The 27418-nt window shown below is 33.0% G+C and overlaps 1 long non-coding RNA gene across 3 annotated transcripts in view; it reads left to right on the forward strand.

Annotated features, from left to right (window-relative positions):
* LOC107130421 (uncharacterized) overlaps positions 1-5620 on the forward strand; it is a 39219-nt gene extending 33599 nt beyond the window's left edge. For all 3 annotated transcript variants that reach the window (XR_006698879.2, XR_006698878.2, XR_012428593.1), the window contains one exon: positions 3695-5620. This is a non-coding gene — a long non-coding RNA (uncharacterized lncRNA). The remainder of the gene's footprint in view (positions 1-3694) is intronic.
* The last annotated feature ends 21798 nt before the right edge of the window (positions 5621-27418 follow it).

A 27418-nucleotide genomic window follows, 5' to 3' on the forward strand; every position in this document is an offset into this window, starting at 1 on the left:
TTCTCATTATCATTAATTCATTGTGCTTATTTAAAGTATACAACATGATGTTATGGGATACATATAGACAGCACAATGTTCACTACAGGAAAGCAAATTAAGGTTTCAGAAGCTCATAGAGCTACCTATTTTTTGTGTGGCAAGACCAACTATACTCATTTAGCAAAAATTTCAGATGCAATATTATATTATTAATTACAGTCCTCACGTTTTAGTTTCCATTTCTAGATTTGTATATGCTACATATTAGCTACATTGTATCCTTTGACCTACATCTCCCCATTTCCTCCTTCCAACCCCTGATAACCACTGTTGTATTATCTCTGTATATTTGACTTTTTTTTTTCAAATATTTCATAAAAAATGAGAGCATACGCGATTTTTATTTCTGCATCTGGCTTATTTTGCTCAGCATAATGCCTTCTATATTCATTCATATCGTGACAAATAGCAAGAACCCCCTTCTAAAGGCCAAATAATACTCCATTATCCATTTACCCATTTATCTATCAACAGAAACAAGTTGTTTCCATACCTTGGCTATTGTAATACTTCTGCAATGGCAGGATATCATTTTTTAAGGTTGAAAAATACTTCATATTTAAAGCTGAAAAATATATATATGTACACACATATAATTATATTTAAATACATATAATTATGTGATATATTATATATATTTGACATATAATATTCAATATTATATATAACCATAACTATGTTATATTAATACAGAATTATATAATACATACTATATACATAATTATACTACGTAATACATACAAAAAACGCATACACTCTACAGTTTCTTTATCAATTCATTCATCAATGCTCATTTACATTGGTTTCATACCTCGGGTATTGTGAATGATGCTGCAATCAAAATGAGAGTGCAAGTATTTTGACGAGGTGTAAATTGTGTTTCCTGTGTGTATATATTCAGAGAAGACACAAAAGTGGCCAACAAATGTATGAAAAAGAGCTCACTATCACTAATCAGGAGAACCAAAATAAAAATCACTATGAGATATCACCCTACACTCACTAGAATTGTTACTGTCAGAAAAACAAGAGAATTGACAAAGGTGTGGAGAAAAGGAAATCCTTGTACAATGTTGGAAATGTAGATTGGTGGAGCCAGAAATCCCTCTTCTGGATATATATACCCAAAGGAAACATAATATTTTCTTATAGTTTAATCATCTAACTTTGACATCAAATGTAAAACTAAATTAACGTTCGTAAAAAGGTAATTTTCTTTTATGTTGAACACTCTCATGCTTATGTACAAACTGGAGATTATAAACTTTTTTTATAATCAATTTCAATCATGTAATATTGCTTCCTCTTTATTTTTCTTTGAATGATAGAGTTATCTTAATGAAATATATCCAGGCTAAATACTTCATAGGAAAAATATTATAAAAGTAATAAAAAATGTGATAATGCACACACATACAGGCATTAGAGATTTTATTGGTGTTTTTCTGATGTAGTATTCATCCTACTATTAATAATTACATTGTGTTAGTACCTTTCAGATGATATTAGCAAAAATGGGACTGTTTCTCTACAAACACAGGAAAAGTGAACAAAAGCTCCTTTTTGGTCAGGCACGATGAAATCTGCCTGTAGTGTCAGTTACTCTGGAGACTGAGGTAGGAAGATCACTTGAGGCCAGGAGTTCAAGGTTGTAGTGGGCTGTGTTCATGCTTGTGAATAGCCACTGCATTCCATCATGAGACAAATACACATAGACCCCATCTCCAAAAGAAAAATAAAAAGAGGAGTTTTTTTTTTTTTTTTTTTTTTAAGAACTCTAGGAAAAAGTCAAAGATTTGTAGCAACCAAGTGAACAGTAAATCATGAAGTCAACTTTAAAACAGTAGTAGAGCTTTGACATACTTACTTGTCTTAATCCTAATTCCCTCCTAGCTCAGTAGTGATTTTGAAGACAGCAGCCATGTTTCCACTATGGCACCCTTGTCCCTAATTTCATATGTATCAAAGTTGTTCTTGTGCTTAAAGCATTGTGTTAGTTTGTTTTGACCTGTTGGGCAGCTACCTGGAAGACTGATGCAAATACTTGCCTTTGTTTCACCTAACTGAGAACTCTCTTAGTGCAGAAGTGTGGGTACATAGAAGTTAATCCTTGAAAACTTTAACAGGTAAATGAAGAACCCACTACTTCTTGTTGCAAAAGATTGCAATTTGAGCTTAAAAATCTTCATGCCAAAAGCTTGAGAGGAAAAATTAGGGAGAAAGAGTCTTTAAAATTTATGACATTGAAAAAGTTTGTTCTCACTGAGGAATGTAAAAGGTTATGTGTACACCAGGGCAAGATGCCTAATCAGAAAAGATCTGAGAAGACTATAAGCTTTCAGTTTAGAGTCATTTTTAGGCTGATCCAAAGCAGGAAATGAAGAGTAATTCAGTGTGGAAAGAATACCCCAATAAAAAGCCAATCTTCAAAGATTGGGAGAGGTGTGTGTGTGTTTGTTTGTTCGTTTTTGGCTTAGAATGTGTCAGAACACCAGCTAAACAAAAGCTAAGGGGACAGAGATGTCAGAGACCACACATAACAGATAATACAGTCTACATAAACATAGTTTTAAAAAGTCACTAAACAAAAAGTCAGCTACAAGGCAGAAAAGTAACAGCAACAAAAACAGCATCCTGAGGTAAAGAAGAATATGATTTCCATGATTTCCACAATTAACATATTATGGTGCAGGTTGTGTATCCCTAATCTGAAAATTTATTTATTTATTTATTTATTTATTTATTTATTTATTTATTTATTTTTTGAGACGGAGTCTCGCTCTGTCGCCCAGGCTGGAGGGCAGTGGTGCGATCTGGGCTCACTGCAAGCTCCGCCTCCCGGGTTTACGCCATTCTCCTGCCTCAGCCTCCCGAGTAGCTGGGACTACAGGCGCCCGTCACCTTGCCCGGCTAGTTTTTTGTATTCTTTTTAGTAGAGACGGGGTTTCACCGTGTTAGCCAGGATGGTCTCGATCTCTTGACCTCGTGATCCGCCCGTCTCGGCCTCCTAAAGTGCTGGGATTACAGGCTTGAGCCACCGCGCCCGGCGCTAATCTGAAAATTTAAAATGGAGAATATATACCACAGGCCCAGATTTCCTTACAGAAATATGATAAAAATGGGTATTAAAATGATGTTTGTAGGTTGGACATGCTAGTGGCAGGTTTCCCGTGATATCTCACTTGGAACTAAGATCTGCATGCATTACTTACTGTGATGTTTTGTTTGTTTATTTTTTTTCTTTTTTTCTTTGAGACGGAGTCTCGCTCTGTCACCCAGGCTGGAGTGCAGTGGCCGGATCTCGGCTCACTGCAAGCTCCGCCTCCCGGGTTCACGCCATTCTCCTGGCTCAGCCTCCCGAGTAGCTGGGACTACAGGCGCCCGCCACCTCGCCTGGCTAGTTTTTTGTATTTTTTTTAGTAGAGACGGGGTTTCACCATGTTAGCCAGGATGGTCTCGATCTCCTGACCTTGTGATCCGCACGTCTCGACCTCCCAAAGTGCTGGGATTACAGGCTTGAGCCACCGCGCCGGGCCTTGTTTACTTGTTTCTTATTCTCTGCTCTGTGGTATAAAGAAAGATATTGGTGAAAATGTCAGAAAGACCTGCAGATATCCCTATGAGTAATCATATTTGCTTATCTATACCACAGAAAACCTGTTGGAGAAGCTATACGGCCATGTGTGAAATGTCTTATGGAAAAGGACAGTGTTGGAATGGCCACCATGTATGACCTGAAGATAGAGAACCATAAAGTGCTGAAATTGTATGTTAAAAGTGATGAATAGAAGTTAACGAAAATTAGAAAAATATACTTCAATCATGTATTGAAAAAGTGGATCTATCATCATTGTGAACATATGCTACTTAATAATATGCTGATTATGACACAAAGACTTATAATGAACTAAAAATTGAAGGAAACTGTGATTATTTAATAACTGCAGAAATTTAAGAAAAGAAACAAAATTAAAATTTTTAAAGATTTGCATAATAAAGCATGTGCTGATGAAGCAGTAAAGAAATATATTGACAAATTTGTCAAGGCCTATGTTAAGAAAAATCTGATGCCAGAGCATGTCTGTAAGGCTAAAGAAAAGTCAGTGTTTTGGTATTATTGTCCCAGAAAGACACTGACTACAGTTGATAAGCCATCCCCTACAGGAATCAAGGATATCAAAGACAGAACAATTGTGTTGGAATGCACTAATGCAGTAAGCATGCGTTAAACATAAACTCGCTTGGATAAACAAACCTTTCATTCTTGTTGTTTTCAAGATATGAATTTCTTACCAGTTCATTATTATTCTAATAAAAAGGCTTGGATCACCAAGAATATGTTTTCTGAGTGGTTTCACAAATATGTTGAACCAATGACTGGTGCTCACTGCAGGAAAGCTAAACTGAATGACAACTGAAAGATTTTGTTATTCCTTGACAACTCTGCTGCTCATCCTCCAGCTGAAATCCTCATCAAAATTAATGTTACTGTCAGGTACCTTCCCCAAAATGTGACTTCATTAATTCAGTCATGTGACCAGGTTACCCATAGATCAATGAAGAGTAAATATAAAAATGCTTTCCTGAACAGCATGCTGGCAGCAGTGAAGAGTAGTGGGTGTGAAAGGTTTTCCAAAGCAGTATAAGATGAAGGATACCATATATACTGTTACCAACACTTGGATCACAGTGATTAAGGACACAGTATGTATGCAGGATACAATGTTTATCTTGCAACTATGTTCAGTGATAATGAGGAACAAGATGGTCACTCTGAAAGACTCTTTGTGTCAAGTGATTAAAATAATGTCTGACCTCCTTACCTTTGCAAAAAATATACATTTAGAGTTTGTCAGTATGCTCCAAGAAGAGGATATTGAAAAAGTTTTTAACATCAGTGAGGCTTCAGTTATTCATTCATTGACCAATGGTGAAATAGTTAAAAGGGTTCTCAATCAAGATGATACTAATGGTGATGATGATGACATTAACGCTGCACAAAATGAGCCTATAGACAACATGGAAAAATATTCAATGTGCTTATTAAAGGAGTAGAGCAACATGAATTCATAACAGAAATCATGTAAGAAATAATTTATAAAACCAAAGGGAGACTTCTAAGACAAAAATCATAATTAATGAAGGAGATGATTCTGGAGAAAAAACTTTGAAAAGCAATCCAGCATATACCTCCTCATGCTTATGAGACTCACCTTCTGGTCTCTCAAATACTTATGGTGTGTCTTCTCATCTAGAAAAATACAGTGCACAGTACTCTTTTAATCAAAACACAGCATTATAGGTGAAGACTGAAAGCCTGCCCTACAGTTGTTTGTTGTTGCTGTGGTTTAACATCTGCTATTTGTTCTACAGGTATTCTGGTAATGCTATTGTGCTGCTTAATTATCCTGAATACATTAGTTTTTCACTGTATTAAGGGTATGTGATTTTATCTGCTGTTAAGTACTCACATGCAAATAAGTCTAAGCAAGTGATTGCTTGCTGGTAGCATATAAATTCAGAATCAGGAATGATGGTGATAACAAACAACTACAGATTGTCCACATGGATGGTTAAGATAGTGACACTTTTGCTTTCTGATGGTTCAGTGTACAAATCTTATTCCATGTACACAATTGTTAACATAATTATATGAAATTACTCTGGCTATATACATAAAGTATATATAAAACATAAAAAAAAATTCTATTTAGACTTGGGTTCCACCCCCAAAATACCTCATTTTGTATATGCAAATATTCTAAAATTAAAAATAATTTGAAGTTTGAAACATTTCTGTTCCCAAGCATTCCAAATAAGAGTTACTAAACCTGAATTGGAAATATCCAGTTTACAACAAAAATTATAAATAATATGAGAAAAAAAAAAGCATGGCCTACTCAGGAAAATTAACAAACTGTCTCTGAGGAAGTACAGACATAGTTCTTACTAAAAATGCAAATATTTTATTTTACTTTATATTTATTTATTTATTTTACTTTTTTTTTTTTTTGGGACAGAGTCCCTCTGTCATCCAGGCTGAGGTGCAGTCACCCAATTTCAGCTTACTGCAACCTCTACTTACCAGGCTCAACCAATCTTTCCACCTCTCCCTCCTGAGTAGCTGAGACTGCAGGCATGTGCCACCAAACCTGGCTAATTTTTATATTTAGAGGCAGGTTTCACTATGTTGCCCAGGTCGCTCTTGAACTCCTGGACTCAGGCAATCCGCCCTCCTCGGCCTGGAATTACAGGTGTAAGCCACTGCGTGCCTGGCCAAAAAATACAAAAACTTTAAATGAAAATAAAATCTCTTTTGTTCAAAGAGCCAAATTAAACCACAAAGAGACATTAAAAGAATAACACCACAAGAAAGAGAATATCAATAAAGATAATTTATAAAAATGAACCAAATAGAAATTACAGAGTTGAAAAGTGTGAACACTGAAATGAAAAAATTATTAGACAGTTAAAACAACAAAATTAATCAAGGCAGAAGAGCAAATCAGTAAATGTAGAGATAAGTCAGTACAATCTATTTAGTCTGAAAAGAAAAAAGAAAAAAAATAATGAAAAAACAGATAAGAGACCTGCAAGACACCTTCATTTGTACCAAATAAGCATAGTAGGAGTCACAGAAAAATAAAAGAGAAAGAACATGGAAGATGGAATATTTGAAGAAATAATGGCTGAAAACTTCCCAAATTTGATAAAATTACATTAATTTACAAAGTCAGGAACCTCAATGAACTTCAAGAAAACTGAACACAGAGAGATTCACACTGAGACACATTATAATCAAACTGTCAAATTCAAAAACAAAAAGAGAATCTAGAAAACAGCAAGAGAGAAACAATTTGACATAAACAAGTGGTTCTTAATACGATCAATAGTCGATTTCTCAGTAGAAAGAATGGAGGTTAGAAAGTAATTAGATGGCATAATTAAATTGCTGACTGGAAAAACACACCTGTGAAACAATTCTGTATCCAACAAAATTAAATTTCAAAAATGGAATAGAGATTGAAATATCCCCAGGTGAGCATAAACCCAGGCATTTTGTTATTAGTAAAGCTTTCATATGAGAAATGCAAAGGTAGTTATCTACCTGGAAATAAAAGAACACTACACAGTAACTTGAAGTCATACAAAAAAAGAAAGAAAAATGGCAAAGGTAACTACGTAGGTAAATACAAAAGGAAGTATTAATGTATTTTTGGATTGAATTTCCTCTGCTTTTTTCTATATGATTTAAAGACAAATGAATAAAAATCTATATAAATTTATGTTCATGGGAAACATTTGTAAAAACATGTAATTTGTGACAACAACAACATGGGAGAGGTATTGAAATACACAGGAGCAAAGATTTTATGTCCTACTGAAGATAAAAATAGTTTGTCATCAGTGTAAGAGGCTAATTGTAATCCCTAGCATGAACATTAGAAAGTAATCTAAAAATACATATGAAAAATAAATGAGAAAGGAATAAAAATATGCATGACAAAAAATAACTAAGTAAAAAAGAAGGCAGTATTTAAGAAAAAAAGAAAAAAGTTGTGCTATGTAAAAAACCAAATTGCAAAATTGTAGAAGTAAGTCTTTCCTTACAAGTAATACATTTAAAGGATTAATATCTCTAATGATAAGGCAGAGATTGGTAATGCAATTAAAAAAATATTCAATCTAACTATTTGTTATATACAAGACACTCATGTTATATCCAAAGACACAAATTTTTAGAAACTGAAAAGGTGGAAAAATATATTCTATGCAAATAATAACCAAAACAGAGCTGAGGTGACTGTACCATTATCATAAGAAAGAGCTCTTAGGTAAATACTGCTACAAAAGACAAAGAATTTCATTATATATTTGTAAAAGTGTTCATTTATCAAGAAGACATAACAATTATAAAGCTAAACCATAGTTCCACTTTATCCACAGGGGATGCCTGAAACCGCAAATAGTACCCAACCCTACAAATACTGTGTTTTTCCCTATGCAAACATAAATGTGGTACAGTTTAATGTATAAATTAGGCACACTAAGAGATTAACAATAAGTAATAAAACAGAACAATTATAAAAATACTACATAAAAGTCACAGGAATGTGATTCCAAAATATCTTACTGTACTCCACTCATCTATTTTTGAACAACATTAACCCTGGGTAACAGAGATCAAGATAACTGAAACCACAGAAGTCAAAACCATGGATAGGAAGACTGCTGTGTGCAACTAAAAACAAGTAGATATTCTAGAAGAGCAACTTTTGCCTTTTGATTTTTCTTTACAATTGACATTCCCTTATATTTTATCTGCAATTGAAGCATCTGCAAATAGAAATCATTTCTCCTTACTGAGTGATAAAACTCAATTTTTTTCAGTTGCATTTCTTAACTTCAAATGTGACTATACCACTTTAAGTAATAATGTGATTGAACATTATTACGGGCTAAATTGTGTCTCTTTCCAAGTTCATATGGTGAAGACTTGACTTCCATTATGGCTGTATTTTGAGAGAGGGCCTTTAAAAAGGTAATTAAAGTTAAGAAAGACCGTAAATATGAGGCTGTAATCCAATAAGACTAGTATCCTTAAAAGAAAAAAAAAAAAAAAAACTGGAAGGGGGCCCAGAGAAAAGGCCATGTGAGGACACAGGGAGAATATGGTTATCTTTAAGGTAAGGAGAGATTACTCACCAGAAAACAACCTTGACTGCAACTTGATCTTAGACTTCCAGCTTCCAGAAATATGAAAAATTATTTTTTTGTTGTTTAAGCCAGATAGTCTTTGCTGTTGTTGTTGTTGTTGGTGGTGGTGGTGGTGGTGGTGGTAGTGCTTTGGCAGCCCCAGGGACTAATGCAAGCATCCTTTCCTTATTCTCAATACAGATTATGCATATGTCAGATATATATTTTCCTATTAATGGAATTAAGGATTTTTATGAGGTTGGTTGCTGGATTCAAATGATTTTTTTGAGATTTTTCAAGCTAAATTTACAGCTTTGACTTACTGGAATAACTGATTCTATTGACAGAAAATTTATTTATATGCTAAATGAAAACTTAATTAGAAATAGATCATAAGTCATTTATGGACATTTGAAGCATATTAATATTTTGTAGGAAAATAATCATCTCTATAAATTAGACTTGTTTTAATAATTTTTGGAATCACTATATTTAACATATAATGATAGTGCATCTAATTTCAAGCTATGGAATTATTTTATAAAAAGAAGTATACTTCAAAGAAAAGGAGGTAGCACATAAACTTAATTTGAACTTTACTTGACTATAGAAGCAATTATTTGGTGGTTTGTTATTATTTACTCTGGAAATTGAATCACTAAACTTATCTGTACCTTGAATTAATTTAAAAAAAAATTTTGGCTTTGCCTGAATAAAATTTGTTATCAGATTTTCAAGTTTATTGACTATCCATTGCACATCTAAGTAATACACACACAAGCACACAAATTGACACACACACCACCACACAAATACATATATACATCTACAGTTTACTTACTTCATTTTGAGTAATTCTTTAAATTATTTTTTCTCTTTATTTTTGATTAAATTAACTAGAAACCATTTGACTATTACTTTTTTTAATCTGAAAGCTTCAGGTTAATCAATTCTATAGATATAACTTTTATTTTGTTTTGTGTTTTGGTTCACAAATTTTTTGTATGTCCTTATTAATGTATCCCTTACTGACTCAAAATCGTTTCTTCTAATTATTTGAAGTAAATCACTAGTTAATTGTTTTTTTGTTGTTGTTTTTTTTTTTTCTTGCTTAAAGTTTAAAACCCTTGGGCTCTTCGTCTCTGACAGCCTAGTTTTAGCTGTTTTACTTAGGTTTCAATTTTTACTTAATTATTCTTTGGTATGTAAGTTACTGAGTGGGTTGTTTATTTTTTGTTATAATTGGGACTTTTATCACTTGCTATTAAATTATGAGATTTATATTTATGTATGTATGTTTGCATATTTGGTATGCGTCAATATAACATAAAAATAGTATTGTTTGAAAAAATATGTCTATAGAGAATTTTTTCAGGCTTTCTCAGTAACCTAACACATAAGATCATACACACTTATACACACCCACACACATTTTATCTGTAGTATTATTTATTATTTGTTATTTGGCTGGACATGGATGCCAGAGACCCAATAATTTACTGGGGCTCGTGCTTACAAAACATCACAATTATAGGAGTTGAAGCAACTTTTGACTGGCTGGTGGGACAGACATTGTGGATACAATGTGCCCAGCAGATAGTGTGAGTTAGGGCAAAGATCCTTTTCCTACATGAATGCTACTGTTTTGATATCTCATCAACTAAAATTGAGTGTATGGCCTTTTCCCAAAAACTAATGAGAAAGAATGTCTATATTTTCTTTTTTCTGTACTTCCTCTAGGTACACCTTCACTTTCTCACAATCTCTAGAATATGGTACATATTGGTGAAATGCAGCAAAATCAAGAAAGCCTCAGAACACAACCTGGCAAATAAAAATGTATTTCATCTCAGTAGTAAACTGAATTTTCTATAGTGCATTTTCAAAAGTGCAGTAATATTGCCCACAGAATTAGTATTGCCAACTGACTTGAACTTCTCACTTCAAGTCAAGTGAATAAGAATTCTTCCAAAGCCTGCCATGAACCATCTTGCACAGGACCAATTGGTTGAGAGCTTAAATAAGAACAGTTATTTTAATAATGTTAAAATAGAAAGTCACAATATTTTATTAGAGGAGCAATTATAATTATAACAAGCCAGTAATTGAAAAGGTAGCACACTCATTCAATTTTACAGTGGGAAAAATAAAACAGTGACCATAAAAACACTTAAAATACAATTTCAAAACATTAACCATTTAATATTACGTATATATTTCACTACTCCACATATAAAATTTTCATTATTTCATTGAAATGTCCAACTCATGCACAATTATCAATAACATCCAAATACCTTTATTTTCCTTCTTGTAAATGTGATTTTTCTTGCTTCTATGAGACACCTGCCCAGCATATATTCTTTTTCTTTGTACAATTTTGGACTCCAGGCCTTTCTGCAGAAATTTGATTTAAATCGTTTATTTTTATTCATGTCATTCATTTCACTCTGACACAATTAAGACAAAAGAAAAACTGCATAGGATGCAAAATGAAGCAACAAGGTCAGAATTTAAATTATAAAAAGTAACAGATAATATAGAAAATATTTTAAAATGATCTAGTAAAAAATGGTAGACTCAGATTATCTCAAAATAATGATAATTTATAGTGAAGCTCTGCCAATAACAGAAAATAAGATGGCCATGTCACTTTTGATTCTCAGTTAATGTAATCATCATAGTTTTTTAAAAACTCTAATATTTTGAATAGCCATGGGGTCAGTAATGGGTCTCAAATGTAATGAGAATTTATAAAAGCAAAATGGACAAACTGAAAATGCACAACATTTGACACTACAAAGGTGTGTGTGTGTGAAAGGAACGTTTCTCCCTTAACATATCTTTACAGATTTTTTTTCTACTAAATATCTATAAAACATGTTTTTCAAACCCACCCTATACAATATTTTCACAAGAATAAAAGCAATTGAAGTTACTTTATTAAGTTTATTTCTGTCTCATAATAGATCGGGAATTCAACCATTTTCAAGAGTGCATTTCCTTGTAATAATGTTGGCCATGTAATAAAAACTAGTATGTAGGATAAAATAAAATAATTACATTGAAGTCATCTTACAGAACACTGACCGTGGTATAATGTCTATATCTTATTGTTTGCAACATATGTGCATATACATGTACAACTAAAAGCCACCGGGACTCCAAAGGTCATTTTTCTACAAAAGTTTAACATATTTATGTATCAGCTTTGGAAGGTGATTAATTCTTGTCATTTTTATAACAAAATAAAACACTTGTTTAATATGTACGTATAAATGAAAGTATAAAGACATAGAGGAGTCAGTTAAAAGTTTATGTTCAACTTTAATGGGTCATAAGAATAAAATATAAAAAACGTTTATTTTTTAAAGTGCAAAATGGATAAATTAACAACTTACACATTTATTTTCAAAGGATTTGGATCTTTTTAAAATTTATCTGAAAAATAAGAGAAATATGTTAAAAATACTAGAAAAAAATATATATATATACTGGCCCACTGGAACTCTGAAAATAACATAACAGGCATTTCCTGATGAACACTAGCAAATTGTTACTGGTTTCCAGTAGTTAATTTACATAGTGACACCACACCCCTAGTCTATTTCCCAATAATATAACTAAAATAGCAGCATACAGGTAAAATGTTTAAACCATAGTTTTTGATTACTAAAATATTAATATATTGTTAACAGTTGCTTTGAATGTTTATAACATTGTTTCCCTTTCCGTTCGCCATCTTTTACACAAGTTTATTCAAAAATTCTTGAGTCTTGGCCAGGTGCGGTGGCTCACACCTGTAATCCCAGCACTTTGGGAGGCCGAGATGGGCGGATCACGAGGTCAGGAGATCGAGACCATCCTGGCTAACACATTGAAACCCCGTCTCTACTAAAAAAAAATACAAAAAAGTAGCCGGGTGAGGTGGCGGGCGCCTGTAGTCCCAGCTACTCGGGAGGCTGAGGCAGGAGAATGGCGTAAACCCGGGAGGTGGAGCTTGCAGTGAGCTGAGATCCGGCCACTGCACTCCAGCCTGGGCGACAGAGCCAGAGTCGGTCTCAAAAAAAAAAAAAAAAAAAAATTCTTGAGTCTTTCGATATCCATTGCACACTTTAACAAAAATATGGACTAAGTATGCAAGGCAATATAGAAATGCATTCTGAACAAACATACTATTGCAGATAATTATTTCACTGGGAATGATATTGTGATGCTTCTCTTAAAGCCAACAAAATTCAAGATAAAAAAAGCTTCGTTAACACACAGTGAGTTTTTCAAATATTTAAATAGAGTGACTAGTTGTCACCAACTGAATTTTAAACACGGTTCTAGAATCATCCCATACGTATTTAATATTGTGTTTCTATTTTGCATTAAAATATAAATTCTCTCATATATATGTCATCCCAAAAAACTGGATTGAGAATTATAACTGAGAGATATGTATTTTCTATGATGTATCATTACAAAAAGTTAAGTGATCATTTATTGGATTAAATATTAACATGCAATCAATAGGCTATAGACATTATACCGTGGTCAATGTTCTGCAAGATGACCTTAATGTAATTATTTTATTTAATCCTACATATTAGTTTCTATTACATGACCAACATTATTAAAAGGAAATGTACTCTTTTTCTCATATGTATTTTCCCATATTTATTTAATATTTTGTTTATATTTTGAGTTAAAATATAAATTTTCACAAATATACATTATTCCAAAAAACTAGATTGAGAGATATAACTAAGAGATATGTATATTCTATGATGTATAGTTACAAAAAGTCAAGTGATAGTTTATTGGATTAAGTATTAACATAAAAGGGAATCTTGTCTCATATTTGTTCAAGTATACAGAATTTAAATTATGATCATATATCATGTTTAATATAATAAGATAGAAACAGGAAGATAAATCCTGGGAGGAAGATCAAAAAGTGAGCATATGCTAAGAAATGTTTGGAAAAAAGCAATGACAAATGTAATTTTATACGCAAGGATATCAGTTCTGCCACATACCTACCTCTGTTCAAGCCTAACATCTTGTGAAGCAGTATTTTAAAATGTCTTGTGTAAAGTAGCAGAAGCTCTTCTCATAAATAGTTTTATTTGTTTTAATGTTTCCTTCTTAAAGTCAGACTATCCTGACGGATATCATATTTCACACGATACTTAAGCTGTGAATTTGCCATACCTTTGTATAAATAGTGTTTAATTTAAATAACAAAATGTATGTTCTAAGATCATTTGGGGGCATTAAATTAGCTAATAAATAAAAAATGGTCTGTTTTATAACTCACCAGAGCAATGACTATCGAGAAATATTATTAGTAATTCCTATCTTTTTAAAATTTTCTGTCTCATTTTGACTATTTGGCCTGGAAGTTTTCAAATAAAATTCACGATATTTTCTACCATGAAAAAATTGTCATTTATTATTATTCTTGCAAACATGTTTGCAGCACCATAATTAAGTCTATGTTAATACATATATATTTGTTCAGTTTACAATTTACTACGTGAAACTTTGCTACACAGGTAAATGACTACAATCACTACAATCATTAAACAAAATACATGTCTTCCAAAGACTATTTGAATTATAATACCAATGAAATAAATATTTTTCAGTTTTGCATAGATTATCTTTAAAAATACAAAAAACATACTTAATATTACAATATAGTATAGAGTAAAATCAATCACATATTTGACTTTTAAATTTTTTGACAGGTATTAATTTTACTTTGTTATTTTATTTTAGCAGTTAGTATAAAAATTTCCAGTGATTATGTCAGATGCATAATATGGACTTTATTATAGCAAATAGTGCTGAATCTTATTTAAATATAATTATTTTTCTACTACAATAGAAAAATAATAATTTCTACTACAACTTCTGTGCACATAATAATCGTTATTATATCAAACTGGCAACTTTAAGCACATGTTGTAACTAAATAATATGGTTTCTATTGTTTATTACTAATTATTTTAAAAATTAAAATGCAGCACAGAGTTAATAGGGGAAGGTATGTGAAGGGGGAGCAAAGTTCACAGATACAGTGGCTCCTTTGGGCACTCTGACCTGGAACCCAAGGATGTGGGTCTTCCATTGCCCACTTGATGTGGACCTTCATGCCTTATGTCTTAATGGTTCGATGGGAGAGGCCTCCATGATCCTCTGAACATCATACTTCTATTACATTTACCAAAAATTCACAATGTTTCAGGATTGATGCCTTTTTCTCACTTTGTTGATCATTTTGTCCATAAATTCTACCCAATAAATATTTATTGTGAACAAAAACCTATAAAATTTCACAAGTCTACTGTTACAATTAAATCAAATTATACAAATTGGAATATTGATCTATGGTACTCTAAATTTTTAAAGAAAATTTTCCTCATTAGAAGAATAATTCGATATGTAAATATGTGTGGTTTGCTTAATATTAAGCTAATTATGTAAAATATAGAACTAAATTCTCATGTTGAATAATATTCTTCTGAAGGTAAAGAAGAAAACACTAATTGGCAAACTAATAACTGACAAAATAAAACATAAGGTAATGCAAATTGTAAAATGAGACTTTAAATCAATCAAAAAGATAACACATTACTTAAAGCCAAAATTTCCCATGCATAATCTTACCTAAAAATAGCTTCATGGAATGCATACAATAAAATAATTTGTCAATCATAGGAAGTTTAGAGTGTAATTTTTTAATACTTAAGAGGAGATCAGCATACTAGCAATTTTTCAAATTTATGAAGGGAATACATAAAATGTGAACAATTTACTGCTGAAACTGAACTTTCTAAGCTTTTTCTTAGTATAATGTCCATGATTGTCTAGAGATTTGCATAAAAAGATCAAAATGATGAAGTGATTATTCACAGATTCAAAATTTCAATCATACCATCTGTAGGTGGTCTCAATAATGAGATCCTCATTGCCTAAAGGGAATGAAAAACCGGCTGGCTGGATTCTTGCAAAATTAGTGGAAATAGTAGATGTAAGGATAGTTTCTCCAGTCATGAAATTAACTTTTGTTAGTACATGTCTCAATTTGCTCTTTTTAACATGAAAATTAATACTCTATAGATAAAACTATGAGATTATTTGCAATGCCACTTATACATTATATGATTAACCGTATAAATATGTATCTTGATGTTTGCAATTTATATAGAACTGTCATCTTCTCAATTTAATCTTGAATACAAAGACTTTACTCATAAACATTTTAAAATAGGCATATAAGAAATACCAGCCAAAGCGCCCATCTCATACAAATTTTCCCTATGTTGCCAGGAAAATGAACATGATACAGCGATCATTAGATACTGGTGAGAAAATAGACGAGTCGTATGCCTAAAATCTTTAGGAAGAGCTTAAGTTATGGATTATAATGTATCATGCTAGAGTAGAGACTAAGAACTGAACATATTATCAAGTCAATTGGCAAGCTTGTATCTCTTAGGGCAATAATCACCAATAAATCCACTTTGTAGTTAAAATGAATATATTACATGGACAAATGATGTGGGAGACCATCACTTACATGATATAGTGTTTACAATGTAAAAGTTTTTTTAAAGAAAGAATTATCATTGGTCAAAAGTCAATAGTAGTCCCAGGGCATCTATCAAAATAAAATTCAAATAATTTGGAGAATATTTCTAAAACTTAGATTACACAACAATCCTGGTGAATAAAAGTGAGTATTTAATAAAATATAACTTTTGTTCAAGACAGAAATAACAATTTTTAGTGATTATATTATGTAGAAATTCAAATGAATTACAGCAATGTCAAAGGACAGAAATGAGAGATTGGAATATTCTTTTATAAGGTATTTATACTACACATGAAATGTTGGAGGACTTAGATTATCAAAAAATTAGTGTTATAAACTCTAAAGCAACTTTCACATCAAAAAGAGGTCAAATGAAATTATATAAAATATTCAGTTAAAACCAGAGAACATAGAAAGAAAACCCTAGCAATAAATAGAAACCAAGTACAAACATAGTTCATGTTAATACAACTGTATCAATAATTGCTTAAATATGAATAGTCTAAGTACACCCATTTAAAGACAGAGATTGTCAGAGAAGGTTATTAAAAAAAAACAAGACCCAACATTACGAAGTCTGTCCATAATAATTACACTTTAAATATAAGGACTCAGATAAATTTAAAGTGTAGATTTTCACTTTCATCAAAAAGCTTATCCACCATGATCAAGTGGGCTTCATCCCTGGGATGGAAGGCTTGTTCAACATACGCAAATCAATAAACGTAATCCAGCATATAAACAGAACCAAAGACAAAAGCCACATGATTATCTCAATAGATGTGGAAAAGGCCTTTGACGAAATTCAACAGCGAATCATACTAAAATCTCTCTATAAATTAGGTATTGATGGGACATATCTCAAAATAATAAGAGCTGTTTATTACAAGCCCACAGCCAATATCATACTGAATGGGCAAAAACTGGAAGCATTCCCTTTGAAAACTGGCACAAGACAGGGATGCCCTCTCTCACCACTCCTATCTATTCAACATAGTGTTGGAAGTTCTGGCCAAGGCAATCAGGCAGGAGAAAAAAAATAAAGGGTATTCAATTAGGGAAACAGGAAGTCAAATTGTTCCTGTTTGCAGATAACATGATTGTATATTTAGGGAAGCCCATCGTTTCAGACGAATACCTCCTTAAGCTGATAAGCAACTTCAGCCAAGTCTCAGGAGGCAAAATCAATGTGCAAAAATCACAAGAATTCTTGTACACCAATAACAGACAAACAGAGAGCCAAATCATAAGTGAACTCCCATTCACAATTGCTTCAAATTGAATAAAATATCTAGGAATCCAATGTACAAGGGATGTGAAGTACCTCTTCAAGGAGAACTATAAACCACTGCTCAACAAAATAAAAGAGGACACAAACAAATGGAAGAACATTCCATGCTCATGGATAGGAAGAATCAATATCATGAAAATGGCCATACTGCCCAAGGTAATTTATAGATTCAATGTCATCCCCATCAAGCTACCAATGAGTTTCTTCACAGAATTGGAAAAAACTACTTTAAAGTTCATATGGAACCAAAAAAGAGCCTGCATTACCAAATCAATCCTAAGCCAAAAGAACAAAGCTGGAGGCCTCATGCTACCTGACTTCAAACTATACTACAAGGCTACAGTAACCAAAACAGCATGGTACTGGTACCAAAACAGAGATATAGACTAATGGAACAGAACAGAGCCCTCAGAAATAATACCACACATCTACAACCATCTGATCTTTGACTAACCTGACAAAAACAAGAAATGGGGAAAGAATTTCCTATTTAATAAATGGTGCTGGAAAAACTGGCTAGCCATAAGTAGAAAGCTGAAACTGGATCCCTTCCTTACACCTTATACAAAAATTAATTCAAGATGGATTATAAACTTAAATGTTAAACCTAAAACCATAAAAACCCTAGAAGAAAACCTAGGCAATACCATTCAGGACATAGGCATGGGCAAGGACTTCATGTCTATAACAACAAAAGCAATGGCAGCAAAAGCCAAAATTGACAAATGGGATCTAATTAAACTAAAGAGCTTCTGCACAGCAAAAGAAATTACCATAAGATGAACAGGCAATCTGTACAATGGGAGAAAATTTTTGCAATGTACTCATCTGACAAAGGGCTAATATCCAGAACCTACAAAGAACTTAAACAGAATTTACAAGAAAAAATAAAACAACCCCATCAAAAAGTGGGTAAAGGATATGAACAGATACTTCTCAAAAGAAGACATTCATACAGCCAACAGACACATGAAAAAATGCTCATCATCACTGGCCATCAGAGAAATGCAAATCAAAACCACAATGAGATACCATCTCACACCAGTTAGAATGGCAATCATTAAAAAATCAGGAAACAACAGGTGCTGGAGAGGATGTGGAGAAATAGGAACACTTTTACACTGTTGGTGGGACTGTAAACTAGTCCAACCATTATGGAAAACAGTGTGGCAATTCCTCAAGGATCTAGAACTAGAAATATCATTTGACCCAGCCATTCCATTACTGGGGATATACCCAAAGGATTATAAATCATGCTGCTATAAAGACACATGCACACGTATGTTTATTGCGGCACTATTCACAATAGCAAAGACTTGGAATCAACCCAAATGTCCATCAGTGACAGACTGGATTAAGAAAATGTGGCACATATACACCATGGAATACTATGCAGCCATAAAAAAAGGATGAGTTCGTGTCCTTTGTAGGGACATGGATGCAGCTGGAAACCATCATTCTCAGCAAACTATCACAAGGACAAAAAAAACAAACACTGCATGTTCTCACTCATAGGTGGGAATTGAATAATGAGATCACTTGGACACAGGAAGGGGAACATCACACACCAGGGCCTGTTGTGGAGTGGGGGCAGTGGGGAGGGATAGCATTAGGAGATATGCCTAATGTAAACAACGAGTTAATGGGTGCAGCACACCAACATGGCACATGTATACATATGTAACAAACCTGCACGTCATGCACATGTACCCTAGAACTTAAAGTATAATAACATATATATATATATATAGTGTCATTATTTTCTTTGTTGCTCTTCATAAACACAATGAGAAACCCTAGACATTATATATTTGGAGAAAAGGCGGACTAGCTAGTGGTTCTGGGTCCTGAAGAAAGACATGGTTCTCTAGGTTTTGCTTTTACCTCTTATAATGTAGACTTGAGACTGAGGAATCCAGGAACGTGGGAATGCAAAGTGAAAGACGTAAAAACACTTCTACAAAAGCCTGCTTTTTCTAGCTGAGGGAGCAGGAAAGAAGCAGCCTAACAAGACAGAAGTTTTAGAAAACACTGTTATTCTAGATATGCACCTATGACAGCAAACGCTCTACAGGGAGCCTAGAATTACACCTTTACGAGGCTGTAATGAGCTACTTCAACATTATTGCCATAGTGTTGTCAGACAGCTCCCATTACAGAGACAAGAGTTCCATTTGCAATGGCTGAAAATAAGATTCTTCTCCCTCTATGGTGTCCATGGAAACATTATGAAGAACTTAGACTTCTACACAAGTCTGGATATAATGTGGTGCACTTTACCCTACCATTGAGAAGGTATTAGAGAAGGCCTATAGGACAGTCAGAGTCAGAACATTTTACCTTGCCCAGTGGAAGTGTGGTCACATCTACAGTGGTGTCAGTGGCGATCACATAAGTAGCCCAAATTTTCATGACTGGCCAGTGGGAACAGTAACAAGGCTGTGCCTTATTCCCTTTTGTAAAGTGCTGTTTGAAAAGTCAGCTTACTCAGAAGGCTCAAGAAAGACCTAGAGTCCCACAATTTAATACAAAACTGTTCAGGTTTCAATCTTCACATTAAAAAAGTGACATCTCCAGCTGAATAAAAAGAGTCAATCACAGATACTGGTGCGGAAGAATGAATTATTAAACTATCTAACAAGGATTTTAAGGCAACCGTCATAAAAAAACAAAAATCTCAAAAGGCAATTGTAAATACTTGAAACAATTTTTTTTTTAAATCTCACAAAAATAAGTCTCAGCAAAAAAGATGATAAAAAGGACTAAATAATAAAGGATTGAAAATCCTATATCTGAAATAAAATCTCAAAAAATGAGCTCAGTAGCAGAATGGAGAGAAAAAGAGTGAATCAGTGACCCAGAAGTTATAAAAATAAAAATTACCCTATTTAAATAGTAAATAATGAACTTAAGGCAGAAATAAATCAGTTCTTTGAAACCAATGAGAACAAAGACACAATGTACCAGAATCTCTAATTCCCCTCTAAAGCAGTGTTTAGAGGGATATTTATATCACGAAATGCCCACAAGAGAAAGCAAGAAAGATCTAAAATCGACATCTTAGCATCACAATGAAAAGAACTAAAGAAACAAGAGCAAACAAATTCAAAAGCTAGTGGAAGACAAGAAATAACTAAGATCAGAGAACTGAAGGAGATAGAGACATGAGAAACCCTTTCAAAAATCAATGAATCCAGGAGCTGGTTTTTTGAAAAGACCAACAAAATAGACCTTTAGCCAGACTAATAAAGAATAAAAGAGAGAAGAATCCAATAGACACAATAAAAAATGATAAAGGGTATTTGCCACTGATCCCACAGAAATACAAAATACTACCAGAGAATACTACAGACACAATAAAAAATGACAACGGAGACTTACCACTGATCCCACAGAAATACAAAACACTATCAGAGAATACTGTAAACACATCAATGCAAATAAACTAGAAAATCTGGAAGAAATGGATACATGGAAGGGGGTACATGGAAAATCTCTGTACTTGCTCTCAATTTTTCTGTAAACCTAATATGGTATTTTAAAAATCCACATTCAAGGTCCCTACCTTCAGTTATTCTGTTTGAGTCAATCTAGAGTAAAACTCAGGAATCTGTCTTTTAAAAAGGAACTAAAAGCAGGGGTGGGCAAACTATGGTCTGTAGGCTAAATCTGGCTTGTGGTCTGTTTTTGTACTGCTTTAAGATTAGTTTCATACTTAAGATTTCTTGGTATGTAAACATTAAAATTTCAATGCCCCTTAGTAAATTTGTAGTGGAACACACAAAACATAATACAAACAGAATTCAACAAAATAAATATTAAAATGATTCCCAATACTACATGAGGTTTATTAAAGGACGCAAGACTGGTTCAACATTTGAAAATCAATCAAAGTAATTCACCATATTCTCAGGTTATTAAAAAAATATGGGAAGCATGATTATGTAACTGTTGCCAATACATTTGAAAACACTATTGAAAAGAGTGCATCTATTTCAGCTCTTCCAGAGTAAACAAGTATCCTTTGTTCATCCTACTTGGTGTCACTTTCTTCCACATTTTTGTGTATTTCATTGGTGATTTCACTATTTAAAATTTTCCCCCATATTCTTCACCAAACTTAGTAGGAAAGTGCAATCCAATGTTTCTAGGCACAAGAAAGCTACTGTTGTGACAATGAGTACATTTTGGACATCGTCCATTGCTAAAATCCATATTCATGATATCTATTAATGAAACGCAAGCAAATAGAGTTTAAATAACTTTCTGAGATTACACAGCTAGTAAGTGGCAGAACTGAGAAATAAACTGACTTTGCACCTTCAGTCAATATGCTGTTTGAAATGTTAAATAAAACCCACCAGGAGAGAAAAACTGCTCTCTCAAATGATGTTATCCTGATAATTCTAAGTAAAATGAAAAAAAGCAAAAGCTAGAAGAGAAAAACATCTATCATTTCGCAATTCAAAATGTATTCATTCTCACAATCATAAATTCATTTTTGAGGACAATGTATTACTTTTAGAAATAAGCATTACGTTCAAACATTTTTATGTTTTCAGAATTGCTAGATTAATTTTTACTTAAGCATAGTTGATTTTAAATAGATTTCACTTTAAGACTATCCAACTACCAAAATATTCTATTTTATGTAATGGTATTTATATTAGATGTTTTTGCATGCACACTAAAAAATTTAAATTAGGGACATTAGTAAGATACATTATTATATTGAATTCAACTTCACTAATTTTGTTATGGCATCTTAAATTCAATATATTAAATGAAAATTCAACATGCTATATTCATTACTATAAATTATTTAAATACTTGCTGAGATGTAAAATAAAATAATTTTATAAAAACAAAGTTATTCTGAACATAAATCAAATTTGGATCCACATCTTTATTCAGTTCTCATAAAGCTCTACTAAGCAACTCTGAGAGTAAATGAACTACTGCACCAAGAGAACATAAAATTTATACAATTATCTCATTTATTAAGAAGATAAGGCTTTACTTTGTTGCATTAAAATTATTTTGTAATTATATGGCTATAAAACAATATAGTATATTCTTCCCCAAGTAGACTCACAAGAGACAAATAAGATATATTAAGTATATTTTAATTTTTAGTTGCATAAAAGTATTATTCCTTTATTAAAATTATGACCCTTTAGTTTCATCATTGAGTTCCATTTTGTTAATGAGTAATTTTTTCTCATCTTAAACGATATTTGATCTCTAAGTATATTAATCGTTAGGTTAGGGAAAATATTAATAACACATGATGTATATTACATTTTAAATTTTCTAATTTATGAAAATGTTTAATATTTAAACATGCTAAATAATGTTAGGTACCTTTAGATTTTGAATATATATATATATAAAATATATATATCTACTTGTATAAAAATTCACCTTATTGAAACTATAAAAGCTTTCTGAATTTTTAGGGCAAAACCATTGACAGGTTTTCATTGCCCTTTGAAAAATTAAAGGCATTATATAAATTGTTAATGTTTTCCTAAGCAGTTAGAAGAAAATCACATTTAATCCCATGTTCTTCTTACATTTAAAAAAATGTAATACACTTGTATACCCAACCAACTCCACCTCCCCCTTGCTGCTCCTTTCCGCCACCCAGTGACAAAGTTCTCTCCTATCAGAAAATCAGAAAAGCCCTAGGTTATTCCCAGAGTGAAGGATTTTTGTGTTCATGTGAAAGGGAGGGCTGTAATGTGTAATGGATGAGTAAAGAAAGGCTTTGAATAGCTTGGGGAAATAAATTTCTCTTGAGAGTGAGGCATGTTAGATTTCACTTAAAACTCACATTTCTAACCTATAGAGAGTGACAGTTAATCATAAAAATGCCTACATGTATAGACTACTAGGTCCACAGTAGCCACTGATCATCTGGAGTGTCTGCTATTCAGGAACCGTGTTTTTGTTTTGATGGGGAAAAGCTTGAGGTGAATCAACATACTGGATCATCCTACAGGAATAACAAAATGCAAATCCAAATTTTCTTTCCTTATAAAATAAGTATACTGACCTTTAAAAAAAAATCATTATTAGATCATGCATCTAAGCAGGAAAAAAAATGCCTCACAGGCTGCACTTCTGAAATTTATGGGGACATTGTTGATCATATCACTTGGATTTAGTAGTTTTGGGATAGGAATGCTAGAAAATGTGCAAGATATGAAAACTCCTCCCAAATCAACAGCTTACATTACGTCCCACATGAGAGTGAAATCCTTGCCAAACATTCAAAACATCTGCTAGACCCGCTTAGCCTAACTCCATTTTACATATTAATACAAGACACTTTGGCACAGTTTTACTAAACAGTGAATTTTCCAAGACTGCAGTCACTATGTAAATTGAGGACAGATTGTACTATTTACTACAGAAGTAGATAGTAGGAACTCATTAAATGTTTGCACAAATGATTGAATAAGATACAAGAAAAATAAACTAGAGCAGTGAGGTTCCCTGGCAACAGGCTAAATATCATACATCAGTAAGATCTCAATCTGTTCATAATCTGTTAAAGGACATATGTACATTATCATGCTAATTTTTATCCCACTCTGGAAATGGAGTGGCTTAAGAGTTGGCATATTCCTTATTCAACTTTTGTTTCCCAGAACTTGCCATATTTATGAAAGCATGGAAAACAGCATTGAAAAAAGAAGAAACAGGAAGGACAGATTAAAATCTAGACTTTTCTGCTTATGCTATGCAAACATATAACTGTACACATTAGGCTGTTTATTCACAACTTACCCAAAATATCCATACATTTTGTTTTTGTATTATTCAGAATTATAAAACTATTGCAAATTTTATCCCTGCAGTAGTTATTCTCAAATTATTTCTTACCTACACACACAAAATTATTTTTTAAAAGAGATGAGTATTAATTGTAGCTAAAATACTATCAGTTAGGCCACATCCTTGAGTGTCTGGCCATTTTAGCTTCTCTAGGAAGCGGCTGACATCCCTTTACACATGAATGTGTGTATATTGATATTCCTCTTTTGCACCCTCTCTGCCTGACCTTAAGTAACATAAACAGAAATCACAGAGAGAGGCAGAGGAAGACCAGTGGAGCAATGCAAGCGTATAGACAATAACCCCTCTTGCCCACAGCTGGTTCCCATGCTGCTTGTCAGGCCTAAGATAAGAAGAGGAATGGAGTATAAACTTCAATTTAGATTTCGTTTAAAATTTAATTTATGCTAGCTATTTTAAAAACACCTAGAGTTGGATCAAATGACCTTCCTCAGTTAACCTACCACAGAATATGACATTTTCCTCATATCAATCCTTCATATCAATGTATTCTCTTTTTTGACTAATATATATAAAGAATATGATCTTTATTAGTCACAAATTTTAAGCAAATATGGAATATGTTTAGATGTTTTGAGCCTTCAGCACACATAAACTAATAACATGATACATTAAAAAAGTGCTTGTCCATTGCAACCCTTCCCCTTGATATATACAAACATAATGGTTATCAGGTAGATCACTATGAATCTGCTATTGTGACATAAAACTGCTTATATATTTTATTGAGAAAGGATTTGATTTGAACCTCACATTAAGGTTTTTCACAACATAAATATGTATAAGGAATTTATAATTTGAATACATAACACTTAAGTAATAAATAAGTACATAATAAATAACAGTAATCTCAAGTCCCCTCAATAATTAAAACGTAAATTCAAATTTATAATTTCAAGGTTATTTTGCTTTACACTTTTATTCATGTAATGATTACATGACAATAGGGGTACATGTCTTAAAGAGACTTTTTTATCATGAAGTTTCACTTTCATTCTGGTAAAAAACAAGGAGGTGTTATGCATTTTGATTCAACCTCAGAAGTGGTTACTTCAGGCTAGCTAGTGGATCTTTGATTAATATGACAAGAATAATGTAGCCAGACAAGCTGTTTGAAATTCATTGACTACTAGAACCCAGAATTTTCCTACTTGAAAATTCTAATCTGTTTCTTCCATTATAAAAACAATAACAACCATAATCTCTGTTCATGGACAATTGTGCCCATGGTTTTTTTTTTCTTTGTTTTTTTCTAATTTTCATAGTAAAAGTTTTGGTCTGATATCTTGTATATTGTAAAAAATGATAATGATCTGGTAAAATTATTGCAATCCATTGAATCTTTTCCTTTTCAAATCTCAGAGATATTACCATCAGCACCATGTCATCAGGGCAGCATCTTACAGATCTGTAATATTTTACTTGGTGCAAAGCTCTAAAGAAACCATAGATTGTTTACCTTGAAATATATACATTTATATAGTTTTGATGAGAGACATTCTATCAACACAAACACAGGTCCATTCTAAAATCATCTCAGGAAGTGTAAGTAAAGAGTTTAATAAAACTGCCCTGAACTTTCCATCTGGCCAAGCACCAGGTTGTAGGGCCTTGAGATTAGGGACACCAGTGTCACCTGTTTCAATGACCTGAAGTCAAAAAAAGATCACTGTGAATAATCCATTCAAGGACAAGCAATAGAATCTCCACTGGTTTCAAACACTGTGTGTGAGTCTGAGACTTGCCTTCAAGCTCAGGCTGACCCATTTTGAGCACAGATACAAGATATATGAATCACTGATGGAATTAGGACAACAGATAATGCCACCTTGCAGTCCTCATCATATTTCATCTAGCTGTTTTCCAAAACTATTGCCATTTGGAGACAGTGTAAATAATACTGGACTCTATATCAGATATCTGTTTTGTAGACCTAAGATAAAGCTGGATGGCTGGCTTTAAGAAGAACATCTGGAGTTGTGTTGGCGAATGTGTTTCCACAGTACTTTGAAGGCCCTTCACACTTGCTCAGGGAAGGAGGAGCTGGAGTCCAGAGTGTCTTCCACAGCAGCCAGCTTTGGAAAAGGGTACCAGGCAGAGGCAGCACCTGTGGGTGCAGTCACTAGCAGCCATGTTGCAGCACAGGGAGCAGAGCCAAGTGCACTGGGATGGAAGACAGGGCATTGTCACTGCTGGGAATGCACTTTCCATGGGTAAACTTTACTCTCAATTCCTATAAGGACATGAAGCATCTTGTCCCAATATCCTTTCAAATGTAGGAAGGCAGGTTCCAACAGAGCATAGTGGTGGAAGAAGAAGAAAGATCTTTTGTTATTTTGTCTTATTGAGTTTAGTCAATTTAAATAGGCTAGATTCAGTAGTAATAATGCCAATAACAATTACTATTTTTATAATGTTTCCTAGATAATTTTCATCAATTTTGAAATGGGTTAGGCCCAAGAGTACCAAATTCCTCACACAGCCACTCTTTGTTAGCTACATTACCTTGAACCTACTGCTTTAACCTTGAAGATCCTCAGTTTTCTCATCTGTAAAATGAGAATAATGAGTGTCATCTGCACAGATTATTGTTAAAATGGAATTAAATGATATAAGTTCTCAATTAACATTACTTACTACTGTTAATTCTCCAAAGAACACTAGGAAAGGTATCATTTTTACCAATAGAGAATAAAAGTATATCTTTCAAAAGAGTCTCCGAAATTCAGTATTTGAATGTAATTTGTGTTATGACTGGCCCAGATTCCTATTTATTTATAGGCTTCCCAAGGTATCCCTGCTTTTTCTCTTGTCCTGACCGAGGAACACAGAGTGCCTTGACTTCTCTGTGAGTGGACCAACTGTGTGAATTTCCCTGCAGGCTTGAACCCAAGCTGGAGTCTTGAACATCCCTAGGCACTCATAAAAGTGTC

This window comes from Macaca fascicularis, chromosome 1 (genome assembly GCF_037993035.2).
Source record: "Macaca fascicularis isolate 582-1 chromosome 1, T2T-MFA8v1.1".
In the NCBI taxonomy this organism is placed as follows: domain Eukaryota; kingdom Metazoa; phylum Chordata; class Mammalia; order Primates; family Cercopithecidae; genus Macaca; species Macaca fascicularis.